This window comes from Triturus cristatus, chromosome 2_1 (genome assembly GCF_964204655.1).
Source record: "Triturus cristatus chromosome 2_1, aTriCri1.1, whole genome shotgun sequence".
Lineage (NCBI taxonomy): Eukaryota > Metazoa > Chordata > Amphibia > Caudata > Salamandridae > Triturus > Triturus cristatus.
In genome coordinates, this window is record NC_140581.1 from 266,562,267 (window position 1) to 266,577,178 (window position 14,912).

General features: G+C 45.3%; 1 protein-coding gene across 1 annotated transcript in view; it reads left to right on the top strand.

Annotated features, from left to right (window-relative positions):
* The window catches only part of IL7R (interleukin 7 receptor), a 492,420-nt gene that overhangs the window by 207,459 nt on the left and 270,049 nt on the right, over positions 1-14,912 (top strand). The gene's annotated exons all lie outside the window — the stretch shown is intronic.

Genomic DNA, 14,912 nt, shown 5'->3' on the forward strand with positions numbered 1-14,912 from the left:
ATCACTTAGGGAAGGTTATGTGACGTTACAATGCATGCCATTACCCCGCATGCCGTTGCAATGCCAAACTTTACCCCGACTTGCTGTCGGGGAGCGCTGGAAGTTGGAATAGATTAATTTTCTATTCCAACTCTAGTGTGTGCAACAGGAGGGAAGGTTTTGGAGTTAAATCCAACACCTTCTACCCACTGCTACATACCTTTTTCATTGCAACAGCATGCGGGGTAAACACATGTGTTGTAACGGTTGCAGTGTAAAGGCTGTTTCCCCTTAGGGAACTGATATGGTTGAGCATTCAGGATAAAATCCTCCAATTGGAGACCCAAGCGCGGGACTCAATTGAATTTTTAGAATCACAGGAAATCTGGGCTCTAAATGCGCCTCCAAAAACTTTGCTCTAAAATACTTGTAAAGATATCAAAGGAAAAATATTTTGCAGATGATTGGCATGTAGTGGAACTGAAGGCATTATGTGCAACCTTTTATCCATCTTCTGGGCAGGCGTTGTACTTATCTAGCCCTCTGAGCCTTTTATCTTTTCCCAATAACGTTCACGCCTGTTGACGAATCTTCGCAAAAACTTTCAAAACTACTGGGGCGCTCCGGTCAGCTCCTGTCTTAAACGTTTCGGGGTGATTCGTCAAGCAAGGCCCGAGAAAAAAGGGGGGGGGTCCCAAAACACATTTTCCCCATGTAATTTTGCATAGGAAACTTTAGTCAAAGCTACAGCCCAAACTGCTGAATGGAATTACACCAAATTTGGCAAAAAGATAGCCCTTGGTTCAGAAAGAGTCCTTTCTTGTTAAATGGTGTAAATCCGTTTAGTAGTTGCTGAGAAATTTAAAAAAGAAAATGTTTCGATATCTATGGCACGGTGGATTTGCGAACCCTCCTGACCACGTGATTCACTCTGATTGGCTGACAACTAACTAGGAAGTGTTGGCAGCCATCTTGTGACTCGGTAGAACTGAGTCACAAGAAAACAGTGAAACACAGTGAAAAAACAAGAAAAGGGGGCAGGATAGAAACACCCTGACCCCCTAGGCCTGCTCAGGGGGTCCCACAAGGACCCCCAGGGCCAAAAAAATGAGGCTGAGGCATGGAATAATACCATTAAAGGCCTATAAGGCCTATAAGAATGGGAGTTTGAAAGGGTCTGTCGGCTTAAACTGCAGACTGTGTGACTATAAGCAAGAATCGTTGTCGCACAAAGTGTGCCTCTGCAGTGGCTTGAAGGCCTTAAGACACTTTTGGCTAAAACCAATATTTCTTTATTTAGGAATAAGGCAGTGTAAAACAGCGATAAAAATGAGTTTGAGTGGGGACCATACACGGTTAACATCTAGGTTTTTGAAGTTTTTGAACGGTGCTTTCAAGGTGATTAATAAGAACAATTCTGTTAGATAATGCCATATTACTGTCTCGTTGCTCAAATTTGTAATCATTTTTAGTATTTGTTTATGAATAATGGCATTATTCCTACCATTTGCACGTTGCACTTTATTAGGTTGCCTCTCAATGATGCTCGCTTTCTTGTTTTATAGATATGTACCCACTTAATCTATATTTTGTATGAATAATGGTACAGTTAGTGTAAGTTTTTACAAACTGCACCTTGCATAGTTATCCTTGAATAGCAGAAGATTACAAAAACGCTACTTGAAGAGAAGTAAGTTAGGGATTCATTTAGCCCAGATGTATTACCTGTAATGTAGTTTTATTATCACAGCTAAGCTTGTATGATGATATAAAATAGCTGTAATATGCACTTTTATGATTAATTTCTATCTTGTTTTTACATACGCTTGGTAAATTGTTGTGGTTTTAAATAACTGAAAACAATAAAAATGTACTTACTTACTGATTCAGACAGATTGCCTCTACTTCAGTCTACGTCAGTGGGGAGTCAAAAGGGGAAATATATCCTGCCTGCTTTAAAATGTTGGCATGTATGCTAGCAGCACTGACAATTAAACTGAGAGCAGTGGGAATCTGCAAAAGCTCACCTGCATCTGTAGGCAGCTCCTCCTTGAGCCTGCATCTACAAGGGACCCTTCCTCTCTCCTCCACTCAAGCACGTTGTTACGTGACCCTAGCATGAGTTCACGTCAGCGTCGGTGGATAGCTTGGATTGGGCTATTCAGGAATTGATGAAGTATAACCCATACTCAAATCCTGATGGTACGGAAACATTCATGACCTGGCAAAAGAGGTCGAAACATTATGGGATACCAGATCTCTGCAACTGCAGAATTATGACTGTAAGAGAAAACATGCTCAAGGGGAAATGAGGTAAAAATTGCAATTTCTTTCAGTATTAATGTGCTGACTGCTTGGGCTGCATGCAGGATTATCTGGTGATACAATGGTTGCAAGTGTCGTACGGACACATTTCGGAACATTTCCACTAAAGATGATAAATTGGTAAATTATTGAGTTCACGTGTTGTGTTTATAATTTTTTTTTTTTATTTGTTTTGTCAGTTTGCTCTTTTTTACGAGTTAATTAAAATGGCTGCAGCCAGCATGTTACAACCACGGTTAGTGCTCCTTTCTTCTTTAGAAGCAATGGGAAATACCATTCGACTGATACCTGATAGATATAGTGGTGAAAACATTTCAGCTGCCGGACTACAGGGGGTACTGTTTCCCAATCTTGGTATAAATGGAAAATCGAAGGAACGTTTAAGAGAGTCTTGAGAAAATGATGAACTGGCTATCAACAATGGTGCGGGTGACTAAAGGAACGATTATAAAATACTTGTAAAAAGGTTAGAGAATGATTTTGAAATGCATTTATATGTAGTCTTAGGGAGACACACGTTTTCGCGACACAACAGAAGAAAAGAGTGTGGAGAACTATGGGCCTCATTTATGAAAAGTGACGCATCACTGCGTGAAAACAGTGATGCGTCACTTTTCACTGCGCCCTCCCTGCGACTCCAATGATGCGTCATATTTACAGTATGACGCATCATGTCGCAAGGAGTCACAGATCCGTCAGTATTTCTGACGTATCTGTAGGCGCAAAAGTGACGCATTGCTGGAGTGTGTCACAAAAGTGACGCAACTCCAGCAATGTGTCCTTTCACATGGGGCAAGCCCCATGTGAAAGGGCCTGCGTCAGTCTTACGCCTGCTGTGAGGCAGTCGCAAGATATTGACGCATTTGCACCCTAGAAGTGGCGCAGTGAAATCTTATAGATTTCACTGCGTCACTTCTACGATGCTTACTTACGTGGGAACGCCCACCCTGCATACATTATACCTGACGCAGGTATAATGTAGCGCAGGGGTTTACAAAGTGACGCATCTAGGTAGATGCGTTACTTTGTAAATATGGCCCATCATGGCGCATGTTTTACGCCACTGGTGCGTCACAAAAAGTGACGCACCGGTGGCGCAAAAGTGACACAGGGGCTCATAAATGAGCCCCTATGTTGCTAGTTTAAAAATGTGCCTACAACATGTGCATTTGGTGACTTCATGAATTATTTAATTTGAAACCAACTAGAGCAATACACTCATGAAAAATAAAAAATACACTGAGTTTGTTTGAATTGAATACTGTAAGTAAATGTCATGAAAGTGAACTTAGAATGCTTGAGCGTGACATTGCAGTCCCTCACAAGACAGTAACTGGCTTAGCGGATTCAGGTTTGCTAGAATATAAGGGGTTAACCAGAATTGGGAAACTTTGGGGATGATGAAATTAAGTTGTCTGAAATAGACATAAATCCAGCTGGATTTTCCAAGACTAAAATTTACATGATTGTTTATGCTTGTATGAAGACTGATTTTAAAGCAAAGCCAACTGTAGGTAAGCTGCATGTGTGCAAAGTCAGGTGAAAATCTCAGAAGTTGGAGACATCAGAGCAACCTAGGTATTACACCAAACCCCAAATCAAGTAATGTTGGTCACACATGTTGGCGATGATGATGATATTGTAGAACAGGTTTCTAAAGTCTTTGTAAATAAATTGGAATTGCTCTAAGGTTTTGAACATAACACCTAGTGAGAGAGAAAGCTAAACCAGTAAGGAGTGTTCCCAACATGATACTAGGGCCTGTGCACCTGGCCCTTTCTGCAGAGCCACCCCCAAAGTTTTTGTCTTTCTCCTCCCTTTTTTCTGACCTCGTTTTTGATGGCTTTAGGACTTTGGGCACTTTACCACTACTAACCAGTTCTAAAGTGCATATGCTCTGTACTATAAACATGGTAACATTGGCTTATCCACATTTTGCATATTACTTTTATTTACAAGTCCCTAGTAAAGTGTACTATGTGTGTCCAGGACCTGTAAATTAAATGCTAGTAGTGGGCCTGCAGCACTGATTGTTACACCCACCCAGTAGCACTTTAAAGACGGCTCAGGACTGCAGAGCCTTCGTGTGCAGTTAGCCTACTTGTCAGGCCCAAACCTTCCTTTTTATTATATGTGACTCACACCTAAATAAGGTCCTAGTTAGCCATATGGGTAGGGTGCAGGGTATTTAAAAAGCAGGATATGTCCTTTTAGGTTTTACATGTCCTGGTAGTAAAAAAAGTCTTGATTCATTTTTTACTACTGCAAGGCCTACCACTCCCATAGGTTAACATAGGGATTGCCTTAAAACATCTTTTAAGTGTAATTTCCCATTGGGAGCAGATGACAATTGGAGTTTTGGTGTCTCTGGACTCGCAATTGAAACTCATAGCTTATGGTGAAGTCTGAAAATAGCACTTTTAGAAAGTTGGCATTTTCTTAATTTATTTATTGTGGGCGCCCACTCTGCAAGCATTCAGGAAGAGCCTCAAGATCTGGCTCTTTGGATGAGAAGGAGCTGAAAAAGGTTCTAGAGGTGATAAATCAGGTGATGTTTTACAGGATGATTGTGAGAAGTTGGCCTGGTATATGCTGTCCACTAATTAAAGTGGGCACCCTGTGTCAGTCCAAACAACCCTTACGTCAAAGATAACCTTAGAAAGCTATCCAAGTGGTAGCTGTGGAGAGCAGCCTTCAGGCTTAGTCTTAAATGAATGTTAAGCAGCTTGTTTTACCAGAATGCTACCTTATTGTATTGGTTAAATGAAAGGAGAACCACACAGTAGTTATAAAAATATGTATTTATTAACCCCTTCAGTGCCACGCCCTTTCCCCCTCCTGTGCCGGGCGTTGCATAGGCGGGTGGGGTTCATGACGAGATAGTCTCGTCATGGGCACAGCGCGACCGTGCTCCATGACGAGACTATCTCGTCATGGGCACAGAAGAGGTTAATATAACACTCTCTAGTACTATAAAGTATCTGCTACATGTAGATAATCAAAAAGCACACAATACTGTAGCACCAAAACAATAGTAAGTAGCAATAATGCACAGTGGGCTCCAGGGGGAGACCAAACCATATAGTAAAATAGTGGTATAAGAACCACAACTCGAGTCAAGACAGTGTCTAGAGTACGTAGTATCGCTAGAACCCCAGAGAACCACCCAAGGTGAGTAAGTAGGGAACCCACGGAGGATGGGTGCAGTGTGGGAACACAACCGCGTACAATTCTATGGGGAAGTCGCGGTTTAAGTTTTAGGGGCAGATTTACAAGAAGTTGCTGCAGCATGACACCGCAAGCCCTTTGGCTGCGGCACTTTTAGAGCGCAGGAATGCGAAATATTTACAATGATATGTCTCATTCCTGTGCTCTCCCCTGTGCTGGCGTACAAACAGCTGCCATGCGCCGGCGCAGGCATCCTTGCACCATGGTGCAAGGATGCCTGCATAATGGGGAGATTGTTTTTTGCAGCAAGGGGCAACTTCCTGCACAAAAACAATCACTAAATGCATTTTCCTCTTTCAATGCGTGCTGTAGAATGCAGCACACATTGAAAGAGGAAAAAATGAGGAGAAATTAAGACATTTCTCCTCATTACGCCTCGCTACGCACCCCCTAGGGTGGCGTAGCATACTGACGCATTTCCAGATTTATGATTTCTGGAAATGTGTCTGGACCCATGGGTGTTGGGTGGGAACACCCACAGCAACAACCATCGAACGCCCTTTTCACGCAAAGTGCTGCGTGTAAAGGGGCTGTATTAACAAGGACAGGAAAAGCCATGCAGGGTGGCTTTTCCTGTCCTTGTAATTATGGGGCAGTGTAATGCGCTGCCAGTGCATCACAAAAAGTGATGTACTGGCAGCGCAAGCGGCTTGTAAATCTGCCCTTTTGTGTTTAAGAACCCTTTCCAGTGGATTACGAAGAAGCCCTTTGGATCCTAGGCGGTTGAAGTGCCCCCACCCATGGATACCGTAGCAACAGATTTATCTATCCCAGGGAAGCCGGGTGTATAGGGCTGAAGTGGTGTCGGAAACCGCCGTCGATCTCAATGGAGAACATCAAGGAAATGCCTCTGCTGGAAAGAAGAAAAGTGTCTGATGGAACCTAAAGGTGGATTCTTGATGAAGGGAACCTGAAAGCAGAGGGGGCAGAGTCTGGGTCACTCAGGAGTGACCAGGGCTCGGTAGTCGAATGGCCACCGATGTCGGGTGCTTCAGATGTGTTGATGAAGACCATGACTCTGCAGCCACGGGGACCATGAGACATCAAGGACAACCAGGAGCCGGATACAAGCTGTCCCACAAAGGATGTCAAGTGCTGAGGGGTCGGTGTCTGGCGAGAGCACCAACAAGCCTTGGCAATGGCAACCCACGAAGACGGTCAAGGAAGGTTATGGTCTGGACCAGCAAGGTCCAGCAGAGTCACCACAGCAAGCAGAGTCAGGGCAGGCCTGGAGCAACCACAGGAGCCCAAGAAAAGCAAAGTTGACCCTCAAGGGGACTCACAGGCCGGAGGCACAGGAGTCGCGAGCTGACCTCGATCGGTTTCACAAAACGACAGCTTGCAGAGCACTTAGTGCAAAGAGGCCAAAGTTCTTTGTAGGAAATGGTGACAGAGGTGGGGCTATTCGTAGTAAAGACACAGAAAATCCTGAGGTCTAAAATGGCAAGGAGAAAAGGTGGTGTGTGAAATGAGGAACAAAAGTCTAATGTACGTGGTGTAATACCAGAACCTTGGAAATGTGGTAGTTCACTCACCCAGGGTAACGAAACCCATCACATGGGATTCTCATCCCAAAGAAAAATCTCGAACTCTCAGGGGGCAGCAAGCCCCTCAACGAGAGATAAGAGCTTTTGTTTTGCTGTTTGTGTTGTGCACCTAAAGGTGGAGTAAATCCACATGTAGACTGGGTATGAGTGGGGGGTGCAGTGCTGATGAAGTAGTAGTGCAATAGGAGTGTGTTTAAAACTAGTTACGGGACGGCCAGGAAGACTCTCTTGAACACTGCCGTGCCGATGCTAGATTAAAAGAAGTGAAAGCCCCACTAATTCGATGTAATCAATGGAGCAATATACAAGATAGTGGTCAACATGTTTCAGCCGTGGTGCCTAGGTTGGCTCGGCTTTCATCAGGACCTTACAAGCTACTGCAAAAATGAAAAATTACGTAACAAAGGATACAGAGGGCACCCTCAAAATTGCTTGTAGGGTGTGCGTCTCCTCAACGATACAAACATCACCCGTGTAAACTGGGTGGAAAATGGACCTTCACCTGGCAACCGCTCAGGAAGGAACACCGCTCTCTCCGTCGGGGAACCGGGCTGGAATGAGCCTGCAGCCGAAGGTGTTCCCTTTGACCCTCCGGTATTTAACCGTTTTGTAATTAGGGGCTATTCGTAGCCCAATGCACTTGTTCGGGAAAAGCCAACAAGCATATGCCCTTGCAAAAGTACATGGTGTACAGGGGTTCAAGTATTACAGCCCCCACAAGGAATTCTGACCTCAAACTCGGTGAGAGGATAGCTTGGACCTTGAGGGACGTGGAACCCAGCTCCTGTGTTGCTGGAGCCCTCGGAGTTCGCAGGAGCTCAGGATCAGCAGACCAGTCAGTTGCATTATGGTGATAGAGATATCTTCAGTTGTCCTTGATGCCCCACAGGTTCTGCACAGAGCCTGTATGGTGCATGGGCACAGACGATGCTTCAGACTGAGAGGAAGTCAGGCCCAAACAAAGTCCAGCGAAGTCCAGAGTGTTCAGACAGTCAAAGTTCAGTGGTTTCTCGATCAGAATCTTGTCCACCTTGAATCTAGGGTCCTACAGCTAGGTATACCCTTTTGTACCCACAGAAGAGGGTTAAACAGATTCAGGGGACCCTCCCAGGAGAGGGTCTGGACAGTGGGGAGGTTACTCCCATGTCCTTTGTCCAGTTTCCCACCAGAGCAGGAGCCAACGACTCCCAGGTCTGGTTTGAACTGGACTATGCACAGGGACACCAAATGTGCCCCTCATGCAGACTTTCGGTCACTAGCAAGCGCACCCACCCAGGCCTAATACACTTAAACCTGCCTGGGAGGTGGTAACACCTCCCTGTAACAGGATGCCTATTGTTCTGCATTCCCCTGCTCGAGCTTGGCTCAGCAGCAGGAGGGCAGAAATGTGTCTCAGGTCGGCAGCAATTATTTTGGGCTGTCCGGGACAAGAAGGCGGGTACCGGGAACACCACGGACCTCACAAAGATCGTTTCTTAGGGGTGGAATCATACCTCCCACACTGGTGGAATCATACCTCCCACAACGGTTATCGGTATGGGGGTATGATTCCACAATGTTTGACACCAAATACAATAGGGTTACTTTCAGCCGTTTTAGATTGGTCATCACGCGGTCACATAATGTCACTGTATATGTTGTAAATGGCTGCAACACTAACAATGTGGGAGAATGGACTCCGTAGACTGCAGGGGTGTCCTGCTCATGCAGTGGCACCCTCTCACATAGAACCAAGCACCCTGCCTTCAGGATTGTCAAGGCCTGCTATTGGGTGACTTATAGGTTTTAAGTGTAGTGATCCCTAGATATAGTAAACCTATATCTTAACTAAGTGGTGCATGCACCAACTTACACAGGCTGCAATAGTAGGCCTGTAGTTCCATTTTGCATTGCCTCTCAAGGGTGGCATAACACGTGCTTCAGCCCATGGGAGGACTCTGGTGTACCAATGCCCTGGGTACATGGGGACCATATACTAGGGACTGACAAGGGTACCCCAGTATCCAATATGGAGTGTACCTAAGTACATGACATAACAGTTTATGGAAAAAGCAGATAGACTGGGGTCCTGATTATTAGCAGCATCCCAGTCAGACTAGTCAAAAACGGTAGAACATCAAGCAAAAAGTGTGGGTAACCATAAGAAGCAGATCCTGCTTTCCTACAATGATACTTTAGCACATGTCAAGGATAGGAAGAATACACATATGATGAATGTCTTGGAGGGTTAAGAGAGAAGTAGTGTTACTCTAAAGAAAGAGAAATACCACTTCCATGTGGTTATCTGGGTCATGCAATTTCTGGTGAAGCATTAGCCCAAAATTGGATTTGGTAAAGTTTATTACAAATGCACATGTTCCAACAGATAAAGGTCAGCTATGCTCATTTTCTGAATTTGTGCAGAATGTTGCACATATTGCCTATAATATAAGTGCATCGATGAAAAGGTGCATAATCTGAATGGTTATATGAGTGCCAGACATTCCTCAAAATAATCAAGGAAAAAACTGGGGAAATGCCCCATTTGGGTCACTTTGATGAACCCCAGAAGACAATTGTGACTGGAAACCAGATTACAAGGATTAGGAGATGTGCTTAATCAGGTTGCTGATGGCCAGGAAGGATTGGTGGCATTTGCCTCCCGTTCTCGTATCAGTGAAGTGCAATCAATCTGTGATGGGTAATCAATTACTTCAAATTTTTAGATTTGAGTATACATGTTTTGTAGATAGAAGTTTTCATCAATCACTAGCTAATGTCTTTCATTATAAGGGTGGGGAAAGTTCCACACACTGGATCAGCAGGTGGATTGATGGTGTTATGCATTTCAGTTTCACAGTGTTTTCATTAACCAATAAGACAGGTGATAGATTGTCCATCCTCCCAGTAGATGACCAGTGTAGTGAGAGTCAGGCTAACCCTATGTATAGAATTTAGTTGAGAAAACAGTGTGGCAAAATGGTAGAGCAGCAGATACCATCTTGGTGTGTATTAGAGCTGAGGCGGTGAAGCACTGGCCTAATTCGAGTGCATCCTCCAATTCGGATAAGGAATCTTGCCAAGGTCCAGGTCCAGGAGACGTATTGGTGGCCCAATCCTTCTCCCCTGCTGGAGTAAAATCAATTGGGGGGGGCCCGGCTTCGCAAGGGGGAGTGTTGTGTTCAGGATCCGAGTGTCCCTGCTCAGTGATACCCTGCCATTTTTCCCGATGCACTGTCTGGCAACAGGGAAGTTCCCGAAGCAGCCACATTGGCTGCTCAGCACATGACCCTGGGGGGGCGGAGTAACCACCAGCACCTTCAACTGCCGCCCTGAGAAGGTGCCATATCAACGCCAGGGGTTGCAGCCACACGGCCTTCCAGCTGAAGAACCCCAGAGAGACAGGCTCCCACTACAGAGAATGGGGCGGTTCTGGTAGCATTGTAGAGTAAGCAGCTGCGCCGCACGCTCATGGGCAGCTGCTTTTTGTTCCTTTTGCCCGATGGGGGGTCCCAGCGAGATCTCCCCACTTTTATCTTCAGTGTATGGACCCCTCCCCCATGTTTGGTCAGTCCTTGGGGGCCCTGATAAATTGAATCAGGTAGCAGGACGGGTGACAATCCTCAAAAGAGGTCCTGACCTTGCTGATTCTGCTTGGTATTATCATATTCACTGTAGTAGGTGTGCAGGTGTTCCTGTAACCTACATTTAGTGCTCACTTTACCGCCTAACATATAGTAGAGGTGCAGGTGCATTGTATCCATGTGTTTATGATGGTATTTTGTAACTCTGGTAGCATTCGACACCATATCCCACCACAAACTGATTGAAAGACTCCACCATCTCGGCATTCAAGGGGACGTGCTCAGATGGATGAGCTACTTCATCACCGGAAGAACCCAGAGAATCCACCTCCCACCTTTGACCTCTGAACCCAAGGAGATCACTTTAGTGTCCCTCAGGGATCATCCCTCAGGTCCATGCTCTTCAACGAATATATGACCCTGCTGATCAATATATCCAGATCCCATGGTCTCAACATTACTTCCTACACAGACGGCACCCAACTCATCCTCTTACTCACCGACGACCCCACCAGAACCAACTTACACAGTTGCATGAAAACCATTGCTGACTGGATGAAGAACAACTGCCTTCAGCTGAACACAGACAAGACAAAAGTACTCATCTTTGGTAACAGCAGCAGAGCATGGAACAACTCCTGGTGGCCATCAGACCTAGGACCCGCACCCACTCCCTCCAACCACGTCAGAAACCTTGGAACAATCATTGACAACAAGCTTGCCATTAAATTACATATCGTCGTCTTCTTCTTCCTCTTCTTCTTCCTCACTCTGCGCATGCTACATAAGATCTTTAATTGGCTATCCCTACACTCAAGATCACCATGACACAAGCCCTCATCACCAGCCGATTGGATTACGGCAATGCTCTCTATGTAGGAATCGCCACACACCTTCTACAGAGACTTCAGACCATACAGGACGCCGCAGCCAGACTCATCCTCAGCCTTACCCGACAAACCCACATCACACCTCACCTCAGGAATCACCACTGGCTACCCATTCAGAAGGGATGCCTATTCAAGCTGCTGACTCACACAAGGCTCTGTACAACAAAGGAGCCACCTACATTAACCACCGCCTGAACTTTCACCAACCATCGAGAAGACTATTCTCCGCCTCCCTTTCACTTGTCTTTACTTCCCGCATCTACTGAAGGTGATGTGTAAGACGCTCCTTCTCCCATGTGGCAGCAAACATCTGCAAAAGCCTCCCCACTCACCTCTGGACCATCACTGCACTTGCGGGATTCCGAATGGCCCTCAAGACCTGGCTGCATGCCATGATGTTATGATATGTGTCGTTCTTACATTGCATTGCTAGGATAATGAGTATGATATCAGGATTTGTTTTGTATGAGCAGCGAGGGTGTTTTTCATGATGTGTCAAACATTTAAGTCTTTATCTTATTGCACTGACTGTGATGTTTTGAAAATTGCCTAGTTGGCAAAGTGATTATTGGGTTATGTGGTTTAGGTCTATGTTTGTATGCAATACAGAAACATATTCTTATATCATATTGTGTTGAGTCTCTCCTGTGGAGTATTTATTGTTTCACTGGTACGAATGTGCTGCGCAAACTCTTTACACATTGCCCCTGATGATAAGTCTGACTGCTCTCCTCGTAATGGTGACGATGTATTGGTTCTGAGTGCGAGGTGCTAGTTCCCACAGCACGCCATGAATTGATTCTGAAGGCGACACACTGGTTATGAGTGCGATGCATCAGCTCCATTCCACACTTCGATGAAGATGTGGTGATTCCAACCCATGCAAAGATGCACCAGTTCTTGTGAGGATGCATGGGTTCTGGTTGTTGTAACACTTCAAACCCACTTCCACAGGGTCCAGGACTGGGTTGACACCACTTGGCAAGGCAAGAAGTGCAGCAAGCAAAGTGTAGGTGCCATAGCAGGATAAGTTGAACTCTTTGATGTCCCTGAGACATAGAAAAGGGGGCAAGCCCTTGGAGTCACTCTGGATTCAAGTGATGTAGGTCCAGTCCTTCTCACCCAGGCAGGAGAACCGCAGGCAGCAGGACAGCACCGCAAGACAAGAGCACAGCAAGGCAAGAGTCCAGCAAATCACACACAAGCAGAGTGGCTGTCCTTCTAGCAGCACAGAAGTTCTTTTTCCTGGCAGAGTGGTCACAGGTAGTCCTGGGCGGAGCACCTGAAAAACCTTTACGCGGAGTTCCGTAAGAGGCCGGAGTATTGCTTGGCCACCCCTAATAAAGTCCCCTTGGATGTTGAGGGTCATTGTGGCCTAGAACCCTTATTGTTGCCACAAATAAGTCCCCCACAGTGGGATTGCTGATACCTCGTTGGAGGCCACGCCCCCTTTCTCAACCACTCTGCAAAGGGGCCTCCTAGCGTACTACTGGTTGGGGTATGAAGTCCCAATGACTGCTGAGGGTTGTTAAGGGGCTAAGAACCCCTATTGTTGCCAGAAATAAGTCCCCCACAGTGGGATTGCTGAGACGTCGTCAGAGGCCCTGCCCCCTTTCTCAACCACTCTGCAAAGGAGCCTCCTGGCACACTACTAGTTTGGGGATGAAGTATCCTTGCTGCTGAAGGTTGTTGGTGGCCAAGAACCCGTATTATTGCCAAACGCAAGTCCCCCACAGCAGGACTGCTGAGACTAGGGGTGAGTGTGCTGGTAAACTCTGCTCCGAGGGCAGTTTGGCAGAGTTTTTGCTAAACTTCACAGAGTGTGGAGTTGCAAAACTCCACAAACTCCGCCAGCAGAGCAGAGTTTACCATCCAACCAAAGTCACAGGGCCAGAAGTGTACTGAAGTCATGGTGTCCAAAGTTCAGTACATATACCCAGTTGTGCCTTTGAAGTCAGGGAAACTTCAAAGAAAGCTTTAAAGTGCACAGAAGTCCTCCTTTCCTGCCCTTGCTCCATACTCACTCCAGGGGGCTATGCAGCTCTTAGTTACAGTGTAATCAGGTGTAAGTCTGAGGCTATGCCCAGCTCCTTCCTCCTATCACCCAGGATGGTTCATCAAGATACACCTAAGCTCACTTTGTATGTGGCTGTCCAAACAGAATACACAATGCCCACCTGTCACTCAGCCCAGCCTGATCAGAGATAGGCAGCAGGCACCAAATGGCTAAAGTAAGTAGATGCCAACTTTTTAAAAGTGGCAGTTGCTAAACTGTAACTTAACATGCAACCTTAACTATAAGTTGTGCTTTTATATTGTGAGTCCAGTGGCACCAAACTTGAAAAGTCTATCTCTTCACAATTGGGAATTATGCTTTAAAGATGTAATAATGTAATCCCAATGTTATCCATAGGAGAGATAGGACTTGCAGTAGTGAAAAACGAAATTGGGAGTTTTTCACTACCAGGACATGTAAAACTTATAAGTACATATCCTGCCTTTTAAATACAATGTACTCTGCCCTGTGAGTCTCAGTCTGTCTGTCTAAAAACTTTATTTTGCAACGTTTCCAGTGCATATAAAGTACATACAGCACAATTAATAAAAACATAATACAGTAAACTGTTAAAAACATGTTAAAACAAGTTTCACAACACAATCAACTGGGTTTAAAGTTCTTTCCTATATTTCACTGCTGACCAAAGGAAAGTAGCCAGTACATGGCACACCAGTGGATCCACAAGCTGTAGGAAATGTAACAGTGCTGACCTATATTTGAAATTAGTGCTATACAAAAAGGTACTATTGTTCTTTTCCTTTGTTTGGAATAAAAAACACAGAAGAATAGTATGTGCTGTGCAGACTGGGCAGATATATTGTGGCAAGGGCATAGGGACAGGTATTTTTTGCGTGTTGGTATTTGTCAGGGAACCCAGCATAAAAGGAATGACATTTAAACAAAACCTAACTAAGATGAAGCAATTCTGCAAATTATGCACAAAAACCAGGTGAGTCATACAAAGCCTACATTAGAGGTGGCTTATGTGTATAAAAAGGGAAGGTTTAGGCCAGGCAAGAGGTTTATCTTGCCAGGTCGAAGTGGCAGTGTAAAACTGCACATACAAGCTCTTTAATGGCAGGCCTGAGCTATGCTTAGAGGGCTGCTTAAGTGGATGGCACAATGAGTGCTGCAGGCCCACTAGTTGCATTTACTTTACAGGCCCTGGGCAAATGTTGTGGACTTTACTAGGGACTTATGAGTAAATTGAACATGCCATTTGGGATTAATCCAATATACCATGTTTAGGGGACAGAGCACAAGCACTTCAGCACTAGTCGGCAGTGGTACAGTGCACAGAGTCCTAAAGCCAGAAAAACAA